This window comes from Pristis pectinata, chromosome 5 (genome assembly GCF_009764475.1).
Source record: "Pristis pectinata isolate sPriPec2 chromosome 5, sPriPec2.1.pri, whole genome shotgun sequence".
Taxonomy (NCBI): Eukaryota; Metazoa; Chordata; class Chondrichthyes; order Rhinopristiformes; family Pristidae; genus Pristis; species Pristis pectinata.
In genome coordinates, this window is record NC_067409.1 from 27,911,861 (window position 1) to 27,937,703 (window position 25,843).

Below are 25,843 nucleotides of genomic sequence, written 5' to 3' on the forward strand. Positions count from 1 at the left end.
TGTGGTTTGGGTGGCACTCAGCCACATTTTATATTATGAGAGGATTCAGAGGATCATCAGATAAAATGGAAGAATATCTGGCCACTTTAGTTCCTTTCCATCAGATTTGTGAATGATCTCACTACTTTTAGCTCCACTGCCCTACTTGCCAATATGCTGCTCACTCTTGCTGTGATGAAGTGCTTCAAGGCCAAATGCTGCTCAGAATATTTTGCTTCATTTATGGTGGGTGTGAGCTGTGGCACTTTAGGAATGTCCTACACATGATTCAACTTTTACATGGTATGTCCATGTTAAATTCCCACCAGCATAGCTCAGGACTTTGTTATGGCTTTTTCTCCTCTGCACCAATATACTCTCTTCTGCACTCTTCCCTGACCTCTCCTGAAAATTCCTTGCTCAATCCTCTTCTTGCACAGTATCCATGCTTACTCTGGACACTCACCTATATCTGATGCACACTACTACTACCGGTTCACCATCAATTACAAAGGCAACAGATTTAAAATTTAAGATAAGATAATATTTCTTTATTAGTCACATATACATCAAAACACACAGTGAAATGCATCTTTTGTGTAGAGTGTTCTGGGGGTAGCCTGCAAGTGTCGCCACGCTTCCGGCACCAACATAGCTTGCCCACAACTTTCTAACCCGTATGTCTTTGGAATGTGAAAGGAAACCGGAGCACCCAGCGGAAACCCACGCAGTCACAGGGAGAACGTACAAACTCCTTACAGACAGCGGTGGAATCGAACCCGGGTCACTGGCGCTGTAATAGCGTTATGCTAACTGCCTCACTAGGTGATAGGTGCTAGGAATTTGTGACTGTTGTGCTGCTTGATATTTAACCAATTTAAAAAGCTCTGCTGATTTGCGAAAAGCCAAACAGTTAACAGGCATTTTGCTCTACTAATAACCATGGGAGATTCTTTATTGCTACATACTTACCAGTTTCACCACCCACCCTGTATCATAGCAGATAAATCACATTGGCACAGTTACATTTTCTTTCCAATGGCTGGTATTCAGGTCCAAGCCCTGATAATTCAAGTAAATTGGAAGATCAGCTGTCTTGGACGTCAAGGCTGAGCCTGGTTGTTGAATTCCTCATCATACCATGTGCACATTTCAAACTGACTGCACGAGCATTTGGAGAACAGTAGGCAAAAATATTGAATTGCATTTCACCTGCCTAATCCGCAGGTACTACAGACAACTGTAATGCATCTACCCTTCTCTTAAATGAGATTAACGAGTATGGCACAGTTCCCTAATGTTCAATTCCATGCGGTGGTACATTTACCAGCTGAGTGCTGTATAATTTATCTGCATTACTGAAGCTTGCCACTGTATTCACAGGGTCTCTTTCAATTATCTTGGATTTACTACAGTGATAGTGTCAGGGGAATAGAAATAAAACTAGACAACTGGCAAATAATGACTGCAGTGTAATGACTGAAACACTACAAGTCCTTGGGAGATTTGCGGTTACAGTCAGATCAACCATGATCATATTAAACAGTGGTGCAGACTTGAGGGGCCAAATGGCCTGTTCCTGCCTCTAATTCATACATTCCTTCGCACAGGTGTGTAACTGCAGTCTCTTATACGACAGGGCCTAATGAAAGTCTATCAACAAAATAAAAACAAGAAATAATTATAGCCATAGGTGACTGCTCCAAGTGTGACACTTGCAAAGTTTTTGAGCTGACGGTCAAAGATGCTGCAACCATTCAGTTCCTGAACCAACCAGCACAACCCTCATCAGTACCTCAGTATAGCAACAATATGACCACTTTGATCACTTTGCACTGCAATGGACTTTACTTCGTTCTAATTGTGTTCTTTCCTGTAAAAATTGTATATAATTTACGTTTAATTTGTGTTTTTCTTGTGAATGTTGCTTAACTGATGTTCTGTGGCTGTGATGCTGCTGCAGGTAAGTTTTTCATTGCACCTGTGCACGCATGTACTTGTGCATATTACAATAAACATGACTTTGACTTTTGAGAATTTAGTAAGAGTGAGAAGTTAAGAATGATATTCTCCAGAGGTGAAGGACGGATTTCTGAGCGACACCAGAAGTAATGGTGGAGCAAAGGGAAGCCTTTGCAGTTCCAAACACAGGCAGATTTCCAACATCTCCCGAGCTACCTGTTGAATGTAAGTGGCCTTCTGAGCCTCATGCTCTGCCTTCAACTGGATAAGCAAAAATGGAATTAGTTGAGCATGGCTCATCCACGGACCTTTGACTGAGTTGACCATACCACCTTCCTTCACCGAGATGGTGAAGGAAGGTGGTATGGTCAACTCAGTCAAAGGTCCGTGGATGTGACAGGAATAGTAGTGGCATCTTTCCAACAGTTCTCAAGCCTCTGGTTAAGCATGTGGTCTTCCAATACCCATGTTCACACAACAGAGAAGTAATGTTGAAGTGATAGAGTCAGGGCAAAGAGACATTAAAAAATGTCTATATGCTCTCATACAATAACAAGATAACTGTTACTATGTTGCTAACTAACAACTCAGTACTTGTCACATGACCACTAATCTATTTCGTATTGAACTGCAAGACAATGATTTGCTGGCATAATCTGTAAATGCCATTCAGGGTATGGTAACTGCTTGCGGCTGGTTTTGGTTTATGTGGTGTTGACACATCGTGGAAACTTGTCATTAAAATAATTGGCATTTCATTTATGGGAGGCATTTGTCATTACCTCTTTTGCAGGAAACTCCACAAGTCATTGCTTCCGAACTTGTCAACAAGTGTCAACGCAACCCCTAGCACTGCAAATCTAATCAACAAAGCATTAGTTACGTGTAGTAGGAGAAAACAATGACTTGGCTTTAGTTAGTTCATTGTTTAGGTGTGGACTCTGTTCCTCAGCCAGTTCAGGGACATTGCCAGTCCATAAGGGAGAGGTGACTTAAAATGTCAGAAGTGCAAATTAAAGTATATGACAGTTTACAGATGTGGCTTCCAAAGTGGAATGGAAAGAAATCCAAAAACATTTAAAAATTGTTTTTGTGTTGTATGTAAACTATATTTCCATTTGTAAATAGACATGCCCCTCTTTCTTCTGAGCTCCTTTCTCTTTGTTTTCCACCACCTCCCCCCCACCACACTGTGTGTTGTCTTGTGCTGAGCACAAGGGGTGAGGCGAGATCAACTGGCTTTGATTTCGAGGCATCATTTGACCAAATATGGCATCAAGAAGCTCTGGCAAAACTAAAGGCAATGGGCGTCAAAGGGGGGATAATCTTGTGTTTGGAATTATACCTCACAGATGTTGTTGGGGGTTCAACCATCCCAGCCCAAGAACATCACTGAAGGAGTTCCTCAGGACAATGTTCTAGGCCCAACAACCTTCAGCTACTTCTTCCTGTCCATTGATCAGAAGTGTGGAGCCTTGCTGAAGTTTGCAGTTTTCAGTTCCTTTCACAACTCCTTGCAAGTTGGAACTGTCCATGCCCAGCCAACATACTGATATTAGATCCCAATATGATGCATTAATTAATGTTCAACAAAGACATATATCCATTGACAACATACCTGTAACTAAGTTTAACTAATCTGTTCATATACTCTTCAATTTATTACATCATGCATTTTAATGCAAAACTTTCTACTAAAATCAAATACCTTTGCCATCAATTTTCAGGAACCTCATTAGTTGGTATTTCTTCTGCCTTTTCTTGTGCTGTCCATCATCACATTTCTTCTATTTTGCAAGTCCTATTGCATGAGTTATCTGAAAGGATTATGTCTTGTCTGAGTATTTTTCATGATGTTCTGTTGGTATTAAACCCAATATCAAGTTGGACAAAATGCCAACAGCTGGAATTTATCATTGAAAATTACAAATGGTTGTTTTTCCTGCCCTTCCACCTCTTAATTGGGAGATTAATTAGCTCTTAATGATTGTGGAAGAAACCATTACTACCGGTCATTAATATATGGAATCTCTGAACTAGCTGAAAATCTGACAGGAAAGTCATAGGGTTGGCACCAGCATTAAATCTGCTCAATTATCAGCATGAACAACAACTTCAAGCTTAAAACTTTCACGTTTAGGTTAACCCTAACTCCAAGTTAGTTTGGATTCCTGTTGATTCTTTATAATAAAAACAGATTGAAGTAGCAGCTTAAAAATCCCAATGAATTTTGATTCTTACTCTTTATCCTCCTTAATTGCTGGATTTTTCACTTCATCAAATTTAAAAATCTTGTCATTTTGTACTGATGCTCCTTATGCTTATAAATTTGCAATATGCATTAAAAATATACATATACAGTATATTGCCTAGCTAGGGCAATTTTGAGCATTTTTAATAAGGATTTTTCAATGGAAATTTATGTGTTATCAATCCATAACAAAACATACATGAAACATATAGAATCCTAAGGGGGCGCAGCAGAGTAGATACCGAGAAGTTTCCACGTGGGAGAATCTTGAAAAAGGGGACATAATTACAAGAGGACTCTCACTTAAAATTGAGGTACATAGAAATTCCTACTCTCAAAGGGTGATGAATCTCTGGACTTCTCTGCACCTGAGAGCTGTGGAGGCTAGATCATTGGGGGTATTTAAAGAGGAGGTGGATACATTTTGATGGATCAGGAAATTGAGGGGTATGGGGAATTGGCATAGATGAGGAGTCCAAGCCTGAGGCAGATCAGCCATGATCGTATTGAATTCAGGACAGACTTGAGGGGCCATATGTTCTACTCCTACTCCAATTTTCAGGCATCTTTGTGTTATTTGTCTACTGCATGAGATCACCAGTGCACGGGTATTGGCCACTGATGGATAAGAATCTGTGGAAATGAGTAAGACTGCCAAGCAATATTCTTGCACACATTTAGCATCAGAATCCCAAATAAAATTTCCCCTCCAGGCAGTCTAAATAAAGGTGAGGAAGGTAGGGTACCGGGTGCCCAGATACACACAGTGGCCATTGACCCAAATCACATCTTCGTCTCACTCAATATTCCTCCAGCTCTATCTATCTCATAATGCACTATACCAACATGACATGTGTACAAAGTACACCAGTGGACGTGCCAGAGAATGGGGCAGTTATATTTGCCTGTTTCTGCACATTGCCTCCCTTTGACTCCATACCAGGCTTGCACTGAAATTTTATTAGAATACATTGCTATTCAACATTGAGCATTTACTTGTATTTTCTTCTGTGAACTCAAATCCAGCACATACAAAACATATATTGGCAATACATTGCAACAAACAAGAGGCTGGAGGAACTCAGCAGGTCAGGCAACATCTATAGGGGGAAACAGACAGTCAACGTTTTGGGTCGAGTCCCTTCATCTGGAGCCTTCGTGCCTGACCCACTGAGTTCCTCTCACATCTTGCTTATTGCTCCAGATTCCAGCATTTGCAGTCTCTTGTATCTCCCTATTAGTACTGCATTGTTATTTATAGAAAACACATCACACATCAGGACTCATTACAAATGCTGGAAATTTGCAATGCATAATTGAGGTTTATTAGAAGAATATGGAAATTCAACCAAAGTAGTGCTGAATGATTGGTAGCATGCCTGGAATAATTAAACCCCATGCTCCACTCCTGATAAATCAGTCAGTTTTTGGACTAACAATATTCAATGTTTAAAAGAACAAAGTGAAAATTTGATGCTCAGAATTGTTTTGTAATTTTCCAATAATTCAAGTGTCTTTTTAAATTGTAGAATCTTTTCTTTTTCAATCTTTTTATTAGTTTTCAAATTAATACAGATTGATATATAGCATCAATATTTATACATGTAATACAAAGAGATCAGGATAACAATCATAGCATATATAATCATAAAGAACAATAAAATATTTAAAAAATCTGTAGATCCAATGATCTCTTAGTAAATGAATATAATATAAAAGAAAGGAAAGAAAAAGACTTATTATATAAATTTTAAAAAAAAACAAATCAATAAAAAAAATTATAAACAATATAAACTAAACAAAAAAAAACTTTTTAAAAAAAAAACAAAAAAAAGAGAAAAAAAACTGGGCTAAGATTTCTCAGTAGAAACAGGGCAATATTATGTCATCAAATCCATTCCTTCAAGTTGGAAAGTTATTGAAAGGGAATCTACATCATGTGAAAATATTGAATAAATGGACTCCAACCAAATATCTTCAAATTTAAGCGAAGGATCAACAGTACCACTCCTAATTTTTTCCAAGTTTAAACATGATATAGTTTGTAAATTGTAGAATCTAATTCTTTTTTTTCATTTATAGGTTGCAAACTGGCAAAGGCAGCTTTTGCAGATTTTTCTTCATTGCTCCCGGAGAACTTGATGGTGAGCTGCTTTCTTGACCCAGGACAACTCTCATGGCAAGGGTACTCTCACATGGTTAGTTCCTGACGTTCTAATGTGTTTTCACTACAGAATGATGTGTGAATTGAAATGAAAGTTACTATGGGGTGGAGTTCTCATGTGTGTGGTGTTCTAATATTTAGGTTGCAGAGGTCATGAATTTATGAGCAAGAAACAAACTGCTGGAGGACCTCAGCAGATCAGGCAGCATCTGTAGAGGGAAATGAAAAGTTAATGTTTCGACTGTCCATTTCCCTCCACAGATGCTGCCTGAGCCACTGAATTCCTCCAGCAGTTTGTTTTTGCTCCAGATTCCAGCATCTGCAGTCTCTTGTGCCTCACAAATATATGAGATGCTTTTTTAAAAAAAATTAAGTCTTATAATTGGACACAAGGTAGCTAAGTGCACTGATGGTGAACAGAAGGACGTTTATTATAACAAGTGGGATCTCAATTAATCAAACTGTTTATTTTGTTCTGTTTGGTGTGGAGCTTCTTGAATGTTGTTGGAGATACATTCATTCAGACAAATGGAGAGTATTCCACTGAAATCCTAATGCAATGTGGATAGTGGAAATGTTCTGATGCATCAAGAAATGAAACACCACACAATACCCAGCCTTTACCTTGCTTTTGTAGCCTCAGTGTGTGGTGGCTGATTAATGGTGACTGCCGTACGTCTGGATTGGATTCAATGTTGGTAATGCCATTGACTGACTGGGGAGGTAGTTACATTCTCTGTTGATGGGAATACTTGGCTAGAGCCAAGTCCAGATCTAGAGCAGAAGGGGCAGAAGGGACAAATTTAATTTAAAATTAAAATGTAGTAATTTACTTGCATGCATCCACGTAAATGAAAACACAATACATGAGGTGGGTTTTGTGATGGTGTGATCTCAGGAGGAAGCCAGGATGGATCACCCACTTAGCACTTCAGACTGAACATGGCTGTGAAAACTGCAACCTTGTCTTTAGCAGTTGGCGTCACACTATGTTTAGAGAAAGGGAGTGTGATTGGGGACAACTCCTTCCATGAGCTGCTTAATTTTCAGCCCCTACAACATAACGGAGACTGTTCTTAGTGTGAAAATGGGGCTTTCCATCCACAAGCACTGTTCAGTGATAACATCTATCAGTGCCAGCATGGGCAGATGTATCTGCCACAGGTAGATGGGTGAAGATGAGGTCAGGTATTTATTCCTCGTGTTGCTTTACTCACCATTTGCCACACACTCAGTCTGGCATTTATGTCCTTCAGGACTCAGCCAACTCAATCAGTTGTGGTGCTACCAAGGCACTCATGGTGATGATCATTGATGTTCCCTCCTAGAGACCCACAGTTATTGCATGACTAATCTGTAGAGAAGGTCTCCCAGTGTAGATACCAGTCGCCAGATATTTGGGTGGTCTGCAAGAGATTTTTCCAGGTCCAAGCGTACTCTGTGCCCAAGTTGATGCCAAGTGATGCAGTTTTATCCTTTATTTCTTACTGTAATGGTTATCATACAAGTGAATGGCTTGCTGTGTCGTTTCAGAGGGGAATTAAGAATCAACAACCTTGTTGTGGGTCTGGAGTCACGTGTAGACCAGACCGGGTAAGATTTTCTCCCCAGTAAGACATTAGTGAACGAGATAGATTCTTCTACCAATCCAGTAGTTTCTGCAGTCACAGTTATTAAGACTAGTTGATTTATTTGATTCCTGATTATTAATTGAATCAGGTTTCTAAGTTGTCCAGGTCTCTGGGTTAGTAGGCCTCCTTCTCCTTCAGGGGCAAGAATGACTTGCTTTCACTTCAGCTCTGTGAGTTCTGAGATGCCTGAAGAGGGCAATGTGGGAGCCACAGTCTCTGCCACTGGAGGGGGCAGGAGGTTCTAAAGGTAGTGGGTCGATGAGTAAGTTAGGAGCTGGTGAATTCCTACCGTCATTTGCGTTGTGCTCTCAATGAAAGGACTCAAGTTTCTCAATGCCATCCCAAATGCTCCTGCTCCACTGATTGGTTCAGATTATGGGGTGTTACACTTTTGCAAAAAGATTTTGAGAATATTCTTGAATTGCTCCTACTGTCTACCTGGTACATCTTGCTGTGAAAGGGATCGGAGCAGTGTGTCTAATTCAGGAGTCCGGTATGCAAGCAACATGGCCTATCCAGTTGAACCTTGATGTTCACCAATGAGAGCACATTCATACTTGTCCATTTATCCTCTCAGGAGAAAATTGGACTGGTGGTGGCTCTCCAGTGATTTAGGTACCTGCTGCAGGTAGACCATGTCTCAGAAGTATGGGGGAGGTTTGAGACCTCTGCTGTCTGGTAGATCATAGCTTTGAGCTGGATCTGAGGTCTTGATCTTTAAGCATTCTTTCCTCAGACAGCCAAAGGCTTCTGCTGGTGCATTGAGGGCTGTTGTAAATTTCATCGTCGATGTCTGCCCTCATTGAGAGGTGGCTTCCAAGATATGAAAAGAGGTCCATGGTCACACTGTGGACCTTTATTGCCAGAGGGTGGTGTTATACAGTGGGGGAAAGTTAGTACAGGACTATGGATGCCTAGCAGTAGACGTATGGATGTTTATTGTAAGGAACATTCTCTCACATTTCAGTGAATGAATTGATGATGACTTGGAGTTCAGCCTCTGAACATACACATAAGGAATCAGTGTTGTGTACTGTAACTTGATGTCTGAAGATGAGATGAATGGTTCTGGAATGGACATGATATAGGTTGAATAGTTTTCCATTTGCTTTATAAATTAACTGTGATAACAACCACTGCATTCTTACGTCCCTACCATTATGAAAATTTGATTTGTCTTTCCTGGATACAGTGGATGGCATCACCTCAGTACTTTGATTTCCATCTACCACAGTTCTGTCCACTCAGTTTGCCTGTGTCCCTTTGTAACTTTCTTCTCCCATCTGCACAATGCACCACACAGTGGTCTCGGTTCCAAAGGTATCAGCTTTCCTTAAATTCATTGTTCAGCACAAGTGATAGGGTTGTTACAATAATATTTCTTTTAATTTAGCAATATAATAAGGTATTTAATCTTCTCAAATGTCATTAAAAGCTTCCTGCTGTACATCATAGGATAAATGTTGCATAAACAGCCTGGAAACCATCTGCAAATTTTACAGGTAAGGCCAGTTGCAAACATCCACTTTTATTTGAACAGTAATAGATTGCAGTTCCATACCAATCAATTCAAGAAAATGTGCAGCACTGCTCCAGCCTAAGCAGAAAGTCGTCATTTTGTCTGTGAATTTGTGTTCTGTCAACTAATAATTATAGGCTTTAGAGGGGCATTGGTTTCAGGAATGTCTGCTCCCAAAAGCCTTAAATTACTAGCCAGAAATTCCAGTATACAAACAGCAGCCAGCTTAGAGAAAGAAATGTGAAGGCAAGTGTGCAAATTACAGGACAATTTTCATAATGAACACACTTCAATACTAGCCAAACCTCTTTAGCAAAGATTTTCTTTGAAAAGCCCATCCAAGTGTTAAGAAAAGCAATTATTGTAAAAATTCACCAAGGAAGAGGGTGGAGCATTGTATTCACAGAGTCATAAAGTCATGGAGTTGTACAGCACAGAAACAGGCCCTTCAGCCCACCGCCCATGCTGAGCATTTTGCCTATCTACACTAATCCCATTTAAGGGCTGTCCAAACGTTTCTTAAATGCAGTGTTTGTATCTGATTCACCACCTGCTCTGACAGTGAGTTCCAGATATCATCCACTCTCTGTGTAAAATGTTTCCCTCAAATCCCCTTTAAAACTCTTTCCTCTCACCTTGAACCCATGCTCTCTTGTTTTAGAAACCCTTACCATGGAAAAAGAGATTCTGACTATCTACACTGTCTATGCCTCTTATAATTTATATACCTCTATCAGGTCAATCCTCAGACCCCCTCACTCCAGGGAAAACAAGCCCAGCTTGTCTAATCTCGCCCCATAACTAAAGTCCTCCAATCCAGGCACATCCTGGTACATCTCCTCTGCACTCTCTTCAATGCAACCAAATCCTTCCTATAATGTAGTGACCAGAACGGTACACTATACTCCAAGTATGGTCTAACCACTGTTTCATAAAGTTGCAACATAACCTCCCAACTTTTATATTCTGTGCCCCAAGGCAAGCATGCAATATGACTTCTTCACCACCCTATCTACCTGTGTTGCCACTTTCAGGGAACTATGGCCTTGATCCCAAGTTTCCTCTTTATAGCAACATTCCTTAGCACCCTACCATTTATTGTATATGTCCTACCCATGTTTGTCTCCCCAAAATACATCACCCCACTTGTTGGGATTAAATTCCATCTGTCAACGCTCCAACCAACTTTCCACCTGATCATCTGTAGCCATAGACAACCTTCCTCACTATCCACAACACCCCCAACCTTCATGTCATCAACAAGTTTAGTAATCATGTCTCCTACATATCACAAACAGGAAAGGATCCAGCACTGATCCCTACAGTACACCACTAGTCACAGATTTCCAATCAGTAAAACATCCTTCCACCACTGCCATCTGCATCCTATCACCAAACCAATTTTGGATCCAATTAGCCAACTCGCTATGTGCCTCAATCTTCTGGATCGGTTTACCATGGGACACCTTGTCAAATGCCTTACTAAAGTCCATTAAAATGGCTTATTAAAGGCAAAGGGCATATTATGTTATTCATTTAATAAACAGTTGGATGTTGAAATGGGAACATAAGGGAAATGGTATTCTGCAGCAATAAGCTCAAATAAACCAAACTGTCCTCTTTACCTGAATTTACCTTGCAATATTAAGACAGCTCATGTGATATATGCTCAGTGTGGGGTTGAGCCTCAAAGATCATGAAGGACCAAGATTAACTTTGACAGTTGATGTGCCACTTCTTCATTTGGCGTCAGAAGGCACAATTATTGTGTGCTCTCCTTAAATAGCCAACAGTATTCATTCCTCAAACTTGAATCCAGCTCATCAGTTTGGGTGTAGTATGAACCCCAAATAGACCACCATTAAGAGTCCTGTGAGCTTTCAAACCATCAAGGCTAAGGGAGAAAAATCAGCCAGATTCTGGTTTGCTGAAAAGTGTATTCCCATCAATACAATGGGAGATCAATACTGGCAGAGGTATAATGACCCTTGTGTTAGCCTGCCAACAGCCAGCTCAGTTCTATTGCTAACTTGCTGATTTCACCTCCAAGGGCCCTTATTCTCCATGCAGATTTAGTTACTGGCAGTGGTTATCAGGATGCCAGCAACACAAAGGGCTATAGTATTCACATCTATATCCAGGGAGATTTAAGCGGTAAACAGTTGGAAATAGAGGAGAAAGCCCTTTAAGAGAATGATTCAGGATCTAGATGAAGATTGCTGAATCAATTGGTGCACCTACGATCTGTTTGTAGTGCTGTTACTCTCACAGACGGCCATTGCAAGTCAAGGCGTTGCAACGATCTGCCAGTAATTCTCATCATCGCTTGCTTTTATATGTAGATGGGAAAGCACTAATTCCTTCAATCACATTCTTGTAACATGTCTTCTCCCAAAATGAATAGTGGCATAAATTAGTGAGAAGAGCTGCAAGAGCAGCCCTATAGATAGAACACAGAACAGTACAGCCCAGGAACAGGCCCTTTGGCCCACAATGTTGTTCTGAACTAATTAAACTAGTAATTAAATGCCCAACTAAACTAATCCTTTGTGCCTATCCCTCCATTCTCTGCACATTCATGTGCCTGTCTAAGAGCCTCTTGAATGCCTCTATTGTATTTGCCTCCACCACTACCTCTGGCAGTGCATTCCAGGCACCCACCACTCTGTGTAAAAAAAAACTGCCCCACGCATCTCCTTTGAATTTACCCCCTCTCACCTTAAATGCATGCCCTCTAGTATTGGACATTCCGACCCTGGGAAAAAGATACTGGCTCTCTACTCTAACTAGGCCTCTCATAATCTTATAAACCTCTATCAGGTCTTCCCTCAGCTTCTGGCACATCAGCGAATAAAAAACAAGTTTGTCCAACCTCTCCTTATAGCACATGCCCTCTAATCCAGGCAGCATCCTGGTAAGCTTCTTCTGCACCTTCTCCAAAGCCTCCACATCTTTCCTATAACAGGGCAACCAGAATTGATAGTAGAAGGGGGGCAGTGAGGTTGTTGATGGGGTAACAAGAGAAGAATTGTGAAAGATGGCGTTCTCAGCCTCGTGTACTTGTTCAGCTAGCAAACTTTTTTTTTATCTTTGAAATTTGGGGCGGCACAGTAGTGCAGATAATAAAGCTGCTGCCTCACAGTTCCAGTGACCCTGGTTCAATTCTAATCCACTGTGTGGAGTTTGGTCGTTCTCCCCGTGACCAACTGGATTTCTCCCAAACAGGTTCAGGTTGATAGGTTAACTGTAAATTTCCCCTAATGCATCAGTGAGTGGTGGAATCCCGAGGGATTGATGAAACTGTGGGAAGAATAAAATGGGATTAGTCTAAATGGGTGCTTGATGTTCGGGGGAGTCTCGTTGGGCAGAAGGGCTTGTTTCCATGCTGTATATCTCTATGACAATGCTTCATGGGTAATTGCCACCAGTGTATAACTAAACGACCTCCTTTTCATCTTACATCCTCTTGAAAGGAGAATGCTGAGTGATGACCTGATAGAGAAAACTTTCAAAGGCTCTGACACAGCAAATACACGGAATGTGCTTCTGTTAATTGGAAAGAGCAAAACCAGAGTCATCGATATAAGGCTGTCAGCAAGAAATCAAGTCGTAAATTTAAAAGGATCATCTTCACTAATGAGTAGTGGGAATGTGTAGCTCACCACCTGAATTGTAGAGGAGAGAAATCTTCAAGAGAAAACTAGGTAAGCACACAAGGGAAAATGGAATACGTTGATGGGGTTAGATGAGAAAGGATGAGAGGAGGTCTCAATATAGCTTAAACACTGGCAGGGTCTGATTGTTCTGAATACGTTGTTTGATTGCTGCATATTCTATTTAACTGCCAGGTCTATAGCAACTTTGATTCTCTCTCACCCTCTTTCTTAAATGCATCTGTAATTTTCCATTTCAAAAGCACTGTCCAAGGAACTTGCAAAATTATCACTCCTGATTCTACAACTCTATATTTTAGATACACCATTGTGGAAATCAGCACGGCCAAGAGATTTGTCTAAGCCAAATTCTACTCATTTTTTCATGAGCTTTTTTATGTTTATTAAATCCACTAAATTCTTCCCTTTGACATATTTTTCAATTCCTTTGTAAAACTAACAATTTCTATACTTTGTTAAAGCAAGTAATAAATACATTTATAAACTTGCATTTTTATTATTTACCATATTCAATCCTGTACCTCTTTCTAAAGGGCCTCATTCATCTTTGCCATTCTCTTTCTCACGCATATTAATAAGAGCCTATGTTATTAGCTCTGATTTCTCTTTCAAGTTTTCCTTTCATTTTGTTTTTTATCTTTTATAACTCTGTTTTTTAATAACATTCTCCATTGCTTTTAATAGAATCATATTATTATAGACTGATAGACTGATGGCACAGAAGGAGGCCATTTGGCCTTTAGAACATAGAACATAGAAAATCAAGCTGAGCAAATATCACAAATGATACAAAACAAGAAATCAAATTACCTGAAGAGGAATCTCAGGGTCTAAGTCGATAGCTCACTGAAAGTGGCTACGCAAGTAGATAGGGTGGTAAAGGAAGTGTATGGCATGCTTGCCTTCATTGGTTCAGACACAGCGTATAAGAGTCAGGAAGTCTCTTATGTAAAACTTTGCTTATGCCGCACTTGGAGTATTGTGAGCAATTCTGGTCGCCCCATTACAGGAAGGCAGTGGAGGCTTTGGAAAGGGTGCACAAGAGGTTCACCAGGATGCTGCCTGGATTAGAGGGTATGAGCTATGAGGAAGGATTGGACTAACTTGGGCAGTACAGCACAGGAACAGGCCATTTGGCCCACGCTGTCTTCACTGAACAGGATGCCGAATTAAACTAAATCTCTTCTGCCTGCGCATGATCCATATCCCTCCATTCCCTGCATATTCATGTGTCTATCTAACAGTTTAAGAGGCCACTGTTGTGTCTGCTTCCACCACTACCCCTGGCAGCCTGTTCCAAGCACCCCACAACTCTCTGTGTAAAAAAAAACTTGCCCCGCACATCTTCTTTAAACTTTCCCCCTCTCAGCTTAAATGCATGTCCTCTAGTACATGACATTTCTACCCTGGGAAAAAGATTCTGACAATCTAACCTATCTATGCCTCTCATAATTTTATAAATTTCTATCAGGTCTCCCTTCAGCCTTCACTGCTCCAGAGAAAACAACCAAAGTTTGTTCAACCTCTCCTTTATAGCTCATACCCTCTAATCCAGGCAGCGTCCTGGTAAACCTCTTGTGCACTCTTTCCAAAGCCTCCTCATCCTTCCCATACTGGGGTGACCAGAATTGCACATAATACTCCAAGTACAGCCTAACCAAAGTTTTATACAAGAGACTTCCTGACTCTTCCTGACTCCGAACCAATGAAGGCAAGCATGCCATACACTTCCTTTACCACCCTATCTACTTGCATGGCCACTTTCAGTGAGCTATGGACTTGGACCCCAAGATCCCTCTTCAGGTAATTGAATTTCTTGTTCTGTATCATTTGTGATATTAGGTAAACTTGAGTTTTTAAATTTATTTCTTTCTCAGGAAGTGGAGAATATGCCCAGCCTGATCTGCCTCACTTGTCTTCCTGCTCTGCATTTCACAACTCCTACATTCTTTTGTCCATGTTCTCACTCCCTAACTGCTCCCATTTACTCATTGACCAGACAATCTTGTTTACAGCTTATCCCCATGGTCACCTCGGTTTCACCCTATCAGAGGCATCACCCCTCACCCTCTCTGCATCTTAACAGGTGTCTTTTGTTTCATTTTCAGTTTTGACAAAGAGTTTATGACCTGAAATGTTAACTCTGTTTCTCACCCCACAGATGCAGAGTATTTCCAGTTTTTTGTTTTAGATTTCCAGCATCTGCAGTTTTTTGATTTGTCTCATGGTTTTGGAGCTTGAAAAAGAGGGAAGGGAAAGGTTCAAGCTCCAAGACCTGGCCCTCTGTACCTCCCTCTGTAATTGGATCCTCACTGGGAGACCACAGTCAGTACGGATCAGAAACCTCATCTCCTCCCCATTGACCATCAACACAAGCGTACCTCAGGGCTGTGTGCTTAGCCCCCTGCTGTACTCTCTCTATACCTATGACTGTGTGGCTAGGCATAGCTCCAAAGTCATCCACAAATTCACTGATGACACCACTGTTGTTGGCAGGATCACAGATGGTGATGAGGAGCCATACAGGAGTGAGGTAGATCAGCTGGTTGGATGGTGTCAACAACCTTATGCACAATGTCAGCAAAACCAAGGAACTGATTGTGGACTTTAGGAAGGGGAGGTCAGGCAAATATGGACCAGTCCTCATTGAAGGGTCCGTGGTGGAAAGGGTGGGCAGCTTTATGTTTCTGGGTGTCAACATCTCAGAGGACCTATCCTGGGCCCAGCACATAGATGCAACCATGAAGAAGGCACGCCAGAGTCTCTACTTTCCTTGAAGTTTAAGGAGATTCAGCATGTCATCGAAGACTCTGACAAACCTCTCCAGGTGTACAGTGGAAAACACTCTGACTGGTTGCATCACAGCCTGGTATGGGAACTCCAATGCACAGGAATACAAGAGGCTACAGAGAGTGGTGGAGTCAGCCAGTTCCATCTCGGGTACAGCTCTTCCCACCATCAAAGACATCTACATGAGGCGACATCCATCATCAGGAGCCACCATGCCTCTTCTCAATCCTCCTAATGACACCAGCATTATAACAACAGAGAAAATTCGTCTGTACTGAGATTTTCTGTCTCTTTAGTCAGATTAACAACTGTCATTATTCACTGAAACAACTACCCAAGTTTTACAAACCCTGTGTTCATTTGTCCTCTCCAAGGTCTGTAACTTCCTCCTCAAATTCAACGTTACTCCTTTTCCTGAACTGCTCCTTTGCCCATGAAGATCAACATCATGGTCACTCACAGGATCCTAGCCTCAGAACCATTTCTGGCTGCCCCAGCTGACCACTGCTACATCTCGTGATTTGCTGCTCACTGCTACACTGGGGAGGTCACCCAAACTCCAGACTAAAGGAGAGGAGGCTTCAACTACTATTACTTCACAGAGCAGTCCTAATCCCCCACTAATTTTCCTTGCTCCCCATGTTCCCATTAATTCCTACCCCCCCCTCCATATTCTACTACCCACCTACACTAGGGGCAATTTACAGTAGGCATATGTACCAACCTGCACGTCTGTGCACGTCTCTAGAGCACCCATGGAAACCCCACATGGACAAATGGAGAACATGCAAACTCCACACAGACAGCATTCGAGGTCAGGATCAAATCCAGGTCTCTGTGGCTGCGAACACTTGGCCAACACCATTCCCTTGAAGCAGTCACCCTATTCTAATCCCCAAATTACTAGATGGATAAAGAAAATGATTCAAGGATGTTCTCAAGATCTCCTTGCAAAAGCGTAACATTCCAGGTGACATGTTGGAATCCCTGGCCCATGTCAAATCAAAATAGAGAAGGGACACTTGGGATGACACTGTGAACCTTGAGGCCCTACATCAGGAGTACACGGCAGCCCGGCATAGATGGCAGGAGATGTACACTGCTCCCAGATTCCCCACCCACCCATCCCATCTGGCATCTTCTGCTCCACTTGTAACAGAGTCTGCATGTCCCACATTGGCCTCATTCACCACCTCAGAACCCCAGAATTGGAGCAGATGCAGGGCATCCTTAACCCTGAGGGACCATCTGAGGGAAAAGATTTTGGTACAATTCCTTTCCCAGTGAAGTTCAGGCAGCAAACATTATAGCCTCTTCATATTGTGCACAGTGCACAAAAGAGCATGGAAATTGTGACAATAAACAGAAAGAAAGTTCAGCCTTCACTTTGTAGGATAATACAGAGCAAAATAGTCATTTGTTTGTAGTACTCTCAAATAGCCAGCACCTGAAAAAATGTATCCTAGCAAAAGACAGCCTTAAGGAGAGGAAAACAATGAAAACAAACTTAGGGAAGAAAACACAAGCAATTTAATATATCATCTCTCATTTTTAATACCAAAATGTTTAATTTACAAGCCAAATATCCCTCATGACAGTGCCCCTTTAAAAGATAAATGGCATTCCTGAACTGTTTGAAACATCCTAGCTGATTATGGCCATAAACTTGTTTGGCCCACAACCAGCAGGAGTATTTAATCGTTTTAGCCTGGAGAAAGAAAGGGTGTGACTTTGTTTATGCTAAGGCCTGCTGATCAAACTAAGCCTCCTTAATTGTCTTCGACATAAATGACAGGAGATCCCCATTTCTCCCTATTCCTCCGCCCTTCCACATGCTCTGCTGAACATCCTGTACTTTCTCTTTGACATGTTACTGTGAAATGCAGCCATTAGTGTGAAAAGAGTACAGATCACACTTTTGATGCAGAGACACCAACTATTCACTGTATTTATCAATGTCTTGGAGAACACAATAGAGAGCAATAGATCCATGTCTGCCAAAGACAGAAAGATCACTTGGTTAGAAGGTAGGGCAACCAGGAGGAAAAAATTACAAGAATTTAGTAGATTAGTCGGTTTGCAAGAATGTGATTAATGAGTTTCAATGCAGCAATTGAAATGTAGTACTCCAAATGAAACCAAAAATAATTAAAATGTAATTGCCTGGATAGTGGATCGCCTTGCATGTTTTTACTTTAATGCAATGCATTTGAGAACGGATTTCACACAGAATACATCAGGCCAACAACTACTTTGCATCACAGCCACATTATGGCAATCTGGAAATTCAATCAGACACTTCCTGTCATGAACCATCCTTGCAATCCTGACATCATTTACACATCAAGGCAAGCAGGATGATGTCGAAAGTACGTTAAAAGCAGCATCATGATGCTTTGCACACGGAATAACCTGCTGAAATAGAATCTGTGTGGTTCCTATCGGAAGCCACATGAAAAATTCACATCCGTGTCTCCATTTTCATGCAGGTCAATAGGAAGCAAGATGAGCCGTAAAGTACTCACTGATACCCATCCCCTTTCTCTCTCCAAACTCACCTAGGCCCTGTTTCCCACATTCTCTTTAAACTCACCTGATTCACTGCAAAATGTATTATACTGCTGGGTTACATCTTAAGAAAAAGAATTGAAAGTCTGTTGGTGTACTAACAGGAGTAATATCCAACAGTCGGGAAAATCTGCAAATCCAGCACCACCGAAGTCTCTAGGGTGCCAGATTATCAGAGTTTTACTGCATGTCCTTCCTTAGGTTGACACAACAAAGCTGGAAACAATATTCCAGGTGCAATCTCTTTAAGGCTGTATATCATTGGAGCAAGATGACTACTCGTATTCAAATCCTCTTGCAATAAAGCCCAATATACCACTTGCCTTCCTAACTTTCCAACGATTCATGCACAAGGACATCCAGGGCCTTCTGAATATCAACACCATTCAATCATTTAAAAATGCTCTGCTTTTATATACTTTTTCTACCAAAGGGAATGGCTTCCCCAATATTCCATCTGCCATGTCCTCACCCATTCACTGAGCCTATCTAATACCCCTGAAGCCCCTCTGTATTCTCCTCACAGCCCACAATGTTACCTAGCGCTATGCCATCAGAAAACATTGGATGTATTATATTGGATCCATTCGACAGATCATGGATATAGATTGTGTACAGATGGGACCCCAGCTCCAATCCCTGCAACACCCTACTGGTCACAGCCTCCCAATCCAAAAATGACCCATTTATTCCTACTCTGTCTATTAATCAATCTGCAATCCATAGCAGTATATCACCCCCTAATGTGCTCTAATTTTGTGTAATAACATCTTGCGTTGTACCTTCTGAAAGTCTAACTATACTGCATCAACTGGTTTGCCTACCTCTGTTCTGCTAGCTACAATCAGAGTAGCAGATACGTTCATTAGATCCCAGAAAAAGACATTAACACAAGAAGCCTGGATGATCTCACGTCCCCAGTATAAGAAGCCCGACTGTTCCCTCTCCCGAAACAAGAAGACTGGCCAATCCCACCTCCCAAACACAAGAAGATTAGCTGATCCTCTCTCCCCAATGCAAGAAGACTGGCCAATTCCCTCATCAACAGAAGAAACTGGCTGAACAACTGTCCCCAACACAAGAAGCCTGGCTGGTCACACCATCCCAACTCAGGGCGACTAACCCTAAGTCCACCTTCACTCATATAAGTAGACTATTCTTGGCGCTCAACTCTGCCACCAAAAGTACCAGCCACATCCTTCCCCAACCCATCACAGAGCACAAGCACATTGCACTATCATGCCCCCAATGCAGACACGCACTTGACCCAAACAACCACTTCCCCACATCCCCCACCCCGTCCCCCAACTCACCTCTCCCCCATCCCAACTGTGAGTTCAAGCAGGCCATCAGTCAAGCACTCAAACCTGGGCTTGGAAGACAGACACAACCTGTGGGTTTTGGATTTCTAGATGAAACTGAAGGTGATCTGGGTGCCTGCCACACCTGTATCACTTGCAAGTGGATTAAAGGCAGACTGTCAGGTTCCTATTGATTCACCCCTCATGCTGGACAAATAGGAAGGAAATTACTCAGGACTTCAAGACAGACCCGTGCCCCCAAAGCTTGGCCATCATGGACTTGCAGGCCAGTGAGAGTTAGTGCACATACCAACCTGGGTGCTAACCACCCCAGGTGATTCTCCGTGCCCAAAGACATCCTAGCACTGGTGACTCAAGTGGTCTGCAAGTGTGTCCCAGCCATGCTGGAGTGAAGGAGCATCACTGAAGAAGCATCCTCTGGAGCCCTGCTGCCCATCCCTAGTTTGTGCTCCCCTGGGAATCCCACCGCTCATCAAGTGACTTTCATTGCACATCCACTGGATCCACAGTTCATCCTGGGTATGTCGTTTGTGGAATTCTATAAAATTCACCTCTGGAATATCACCCAGACAAAATTAAGGACATTATGAAATATAGAGAGAATCAGAATCAGTGAAAGTTACACACAGAACCTGGAAGTAACTGTTGACAGCTACTGTACAATATTTTAAATCTCTAGTATCCAATACCTCTCCCTGTTATTTTAGTAGAGGCTTGAACCCACTGAGTAGAAAGTGAAATTTAATGCTGAATATTGTGTGTTAGTATGATAAAATCACCAAGAGTAATTCCTGACCTTATTTTGGGCCCTATTCGGTTTGTTTAACTTCCCAAGGAGAGTTTATGAATAACCACAGGGAAAGCATCCAAAAATATTAAACCATGTGAAATTTCTTCTTGACCCTTCACTTCACTTCATCTCCCATCCTTCAGTAATCCCATGAAACTGCAGGGTAGCAAATTATTAAAATCTACATTGCTCAAACCTGACAGGTTGCATTCCTCAGATGGCAGTTCCATGGTTTCAGCAGCATAGGAGCCCAAGTGTTGTAAAAAGTACTCGATCATTTCTGTCCAAACTTATCCTTTCAGCTCCATTGTTCACCGCATATTCATCACATTGTCACTTCGACCAGTTAATCCATGCAGCATTAGCGTCTTTTGCTGAGAATCCACTGCGCACATCTACTGCCCTGGGAAAAATGATTTTCAATTGGTGGCAGCTTATTCATTTCACTTCTGCAACTTTGAATCCTGCACTCAAGCCCAGGTTACACAGTTTGCTTACACCACTTCTGTCAGAACTCAATATCCTTTATGCTAATACAAGAAATGCAACATTCACAAGTTAAATATCTAAATCCTTTTAAGTACCAAAAATCACTCTTAATACTTCTTCTGGGCTCACTCCAATGTGCCAGTGCACCTTTTATGATTACTCACAACTGCACCTGATATCCAAATATTTACAGAGACTCTGTAAAGGGTTAGGTTAATTGCTTTCAAGTGAAGCTGAATGGATACAAGTTACACACAGCAGTGTACTCAGCTGGCTTTCTTATGCCAGCTTTGATTAACTGGGCACTTTCTGTTGATAATCACATTCTCTTCCCTTTCCCACCTTTGCCATTTCATGCCATTCCATGTACTTGCATGACCATATATTGATCAGCATTAAAATCTATTTGCTTCATTGAGTTTCTCCAGTGAGTGAGGCATTCTGGCAAGGAAAGTAAGTAGAACGTAGAACATAGAACAGAACAGCACAGGAACAAGCCCTTCAGCCCACAATGTTGTGCCAAACTAATTGATCTAGTAATTAAATGCCTAACTAAACTAATCCCTTCTGTCTACACGATGTCCATATCCCTCCATTCAAGTACCAGTGTTAATTCCCAGATTGCTGTGTTAGACTCAGCTGAGGAAAGAAGCAGCATGGGCACACCGCTGGCCTCAGAGGTTAGGGAAGAGTGTATCAACCACAAAAAACCTGGTCCTAATCATACTTATGGAACTCTTGCTGGAAGTTCTAATATGCACATGTCTAGGGACGTGAGGAGGAACCTCAACCATGATACATCCATAACTGAACAGCCGGCCACAACCAAAGCCTGGACGTGAACAGTATTATTTGGAGAAAGGAATTGAACCCACAGCACAATGTTGAAACCCTCATCTTCTTAATCCAAATATATGAAGTTATAAGCCAGTTGAGAGTAAAAGAGCACAGCAAGCAGTCAAATGTACTGAGTAGTTCAATGGACAGGGAGTGATCACTTTATGGTGGACAAAACAGTGCATGTCTCCATTTACATTTGTGGTGTCAGTCAGTCTACACATTCACAATGTTATTGGTTCCTTACATTGGAGTCTTTGCACATTCTGTATACAGAGCACCATTGCCATGCCTCCCATTTATCAGATGTTGTTCTGCCCCCTAACGGTTGCTCCCACTCTATCTCTCCCAAGTGTTGTCTTACACTATTGAATTTCTTGTGCTGATTGTCAGGAACACAAATGTAGAAAATTATCTTTTAAATATCTGTGGGGACTGATAAGAACACTATACAAGTTGAACAAATTAAAAAGTTGCAGTAATTAGTAAGGCTCTAGTTATAAATGTGAAATTCCTATCAATTTGAGCACAGTATCAAAAGCCAGAAGAAGTAAGAGTATCATCTCAATGCTTAAAAAGTAATGTTTGATGTAAGACATGTTGTGGTATTGTTGGTGGTGAAAGTGTATGAGACCCTTTTTACAAATGCTATCAATGTTGATCTAAAGTTTGTAGTGGCACATAGGGAGCAAATAAGTCATGCTGCACAAACTTACTGGAATTCCTGAACCAAGCTGTTGAATGACGCTGTCCACTGAATTTTCAGCAGGGTCGTTCATGGTTTATGGGATAAGATGTTCCCCTCTATTGTGTTCTCCAATTGCAGTAAGATTTCCCTACTTTTATATTCCAACCCCTTGAAACAAACACCAGAATTGGCCTTTTGTCCCCTAAATTCCTCTGTGTTGCAGCTTTCTGCAGTCTTTCTCCATTTAAATAATAATCTGTTTTGTCATACATCCCCTGTTCTAAAAAGGGAATAAGAAAGAAGGTGAGGAACGAAAGGCCAGTTAGCTTAACATCTATTGTTGGCAAGATGCTAGAGTCAATCATCAAAGAGGAAATAACTAATCAATTAGGTAAGCTGAATATAATCAAACCTAGTCAATGTGGTCTCAAAACTTATAAAACTTTATTTATACAGCATGGTAACAGTCCCTTCCAGACCAACAAGTCCGCACCGCCCATTTAAACCCATGTTAGCCTACCCGTACGTCTTTAGAACGTGGGAGGAAACCGGAGCACCCGGAGGAAACCCTCGCAGACATGCGGAGAATGTACAAACTCCTTACAGACAGCAGCGGGAATCGAACCCCGATTGCTGGGACTGTAAACGCATTGCATTAACCACTATGCTAAATCATGTTTAACAAATTTGCTCAAATTCTTTGAGAGTTTGACAGGGAGAGTTGATAGAGGGGAACCTGTAGGTGCAGTGTACTTAGATTTCTAAAAGGCATTTGACAAGATGCCACATAAGAGGCTGGTGTCTAAATTAAGAGCCTATGGTATTGGAGGATGTGTTTTAGCACGGATTGAAAACTGGCTGTCACATAGAAAACAGAAGGTTAGAATAAATGGGTTCATTTCAAGCTGGAGGGATGTAACTAGTTGAGTAATCCAGAGATCGGTTCTTGGCCCTCAACTGTTTCTTATTTACATTGATGACCTGGAGGAGCCAATGAAATGTAAGGTTTCCAAGTTGGTAGATGATACGAAAGTAAGTGGAAGGGCATGTTGTGATGAGGGCATTGTGATTATGCAATAGGATATAGATAAATTGAGTGATTGGGCAAAAAGCTGGTAAATGGAGTTTAATGTGGGAGAATGTGAGGTCATGCACTTCGGTAAGAGGAATGAAAAGGCAGATTATTATCGAAATAGAAAGGGACCACAACTGTGTGATCTAGGGGTTCTAGTGCATGAATCACAAAAAGTTAACAGGGAGGTCCAATAAGTAGTTGGACATCTGAACATCAACATTTCTCAATCTGAAACCATTTAAAAAATAATCAGCTATCCTGCTTTGTGAGTTTATGACCTCACATTTTTCACGTTATATTCTATCTTCCCTGTTTTCACCCATTCACTTAGTTTGTAACTCCCCTCTTAAATCCTCCTACCTAATCAGAGTCCCGCCTAATTTGGAGATTTTTAACCTATTTATTTTAAATGCTTTGTGTGTTTTTAAAAGAGAATTGTTGAAGTGTGAAACAGATTGATCTGTATGTTAAGTTGGATAAGGTGGACGAATATTTCAGAACTCATCAATGTGCACCTGTGCAGCGCTTTTAATGAGACAAAGCGATTTTTGATTCATTTAATCCATAATGACACAAAACGGACACATATTGGAGCTAATGACCAAAAGCTTTGTCAAAAAGAAAGGTAGGCTTTAAGGAGTTTCTTAAAGGAGGAGATGGAGGTAGAGAGGTGAGGAGGGTTTGGAAGGGGGTTCCAGTGCTGAAGACACTGAGGCCAGTCGTGGGGAGGCCAAAACTGAATGAATTGTAGTGTTGGGGGAGACTTCCGAGGTAGGGAGAGGTAAAGCCACAGAGCAACTTAAAAAGCTTTAAAATTATGATAAACAGGACTAGTGGTATGTTTGAGCAAAAAATTAAAATCCAACTGGACTGAAATGAGGGGCATTTGCCAGATGGACCCATGTTTACTGAGAGGTCTTGTACGCACAGTGGAAACCATACGTGCATCAGCACTACAGTCTGCAGTTCTGTTGCGCGCTACCCCACATTAACTGGACATAATCCATCGAGTCCTTTGTGAATCAAGAACCAATTTGTCATGGCTGGAGGTCTTAAATCAGCAGCTCTCAACTGCAACCACTCCTTGCAGTGAACCATTGTGGGGATGCCAGGATGGACAGGGTAGAACCCCACTGCTTTTCCATTACTGGATGGAGATTGTGGTAACAGAGGTGAGATCCAGTGGAAGGAGGCAGCTCCTGAATAATGAACAGATATTTGTTCCACCATTGCATCTGAGCTGAATCTATCAATGCCTGCTGGAAAAGACTCCAGCAAGGATGCAGGGAAGGACAATCTTTTTTAAAACACTCACAAGCTGTTTGGTTTTTCCATTAGAGCCTACTTTTCTGTTTGTGACCTACACACTCTCCTTTTTTGCTTGTTCACGGTCAAACATAGCAGTGATAGCATTAAGCAAGTAGAGCACAACAACTGAAAGGTTAATTGAGCAGAGACAAATTCTGCTGGGTCCAAACTTGGTGCCTAGATCAATGCCAGGTGGTCTGACTGCATTTATTCTGTGTTGATATAGTGGCTCATTACTACTGAGTAGCTTGCAGGATCATTTCAGAGTCAACCACATTGATGTAAGACTGCAGTTGCATATAGACCAGACTAAGTAAGAACAGCAAATTTGCTTCCATGAAGTGATCCAGATGAATATTTTGAAAACCCAGTAGTTTCACATTCATTATTACAAAAATTAGTTTTTTTTAAAGAACAGGTTTTCAGGGTTTTTATTTAAATCCAGGTAATTTACTTAACTGAATTTAAGTTCTGCAGCAGCCCTTGCGGGTACTTGAACTCACATCCCTCGAATGTTAGTCCATGTTTTGGATTAGAAATCCAGTAATTTAAATGGGACAACTCTGCCAGTTATTGGAAGGAACCGAAAACATATAAGATATCTTTATTAGTCACATGTACATCGAAACACACAGTGAAATGCATCTTTTGCGTAGAGTGTTCTGGGGGCAGCCTGCTTCTGGCGCCAGCATAGCATGCCAACAACTTCCTAACCCGTACATCTTTGGAATGTGGGAGGAAACCAGAGCACCCGGAGGAAACCCACGCAGACACAGGGAGAACGTACAACCTCCTT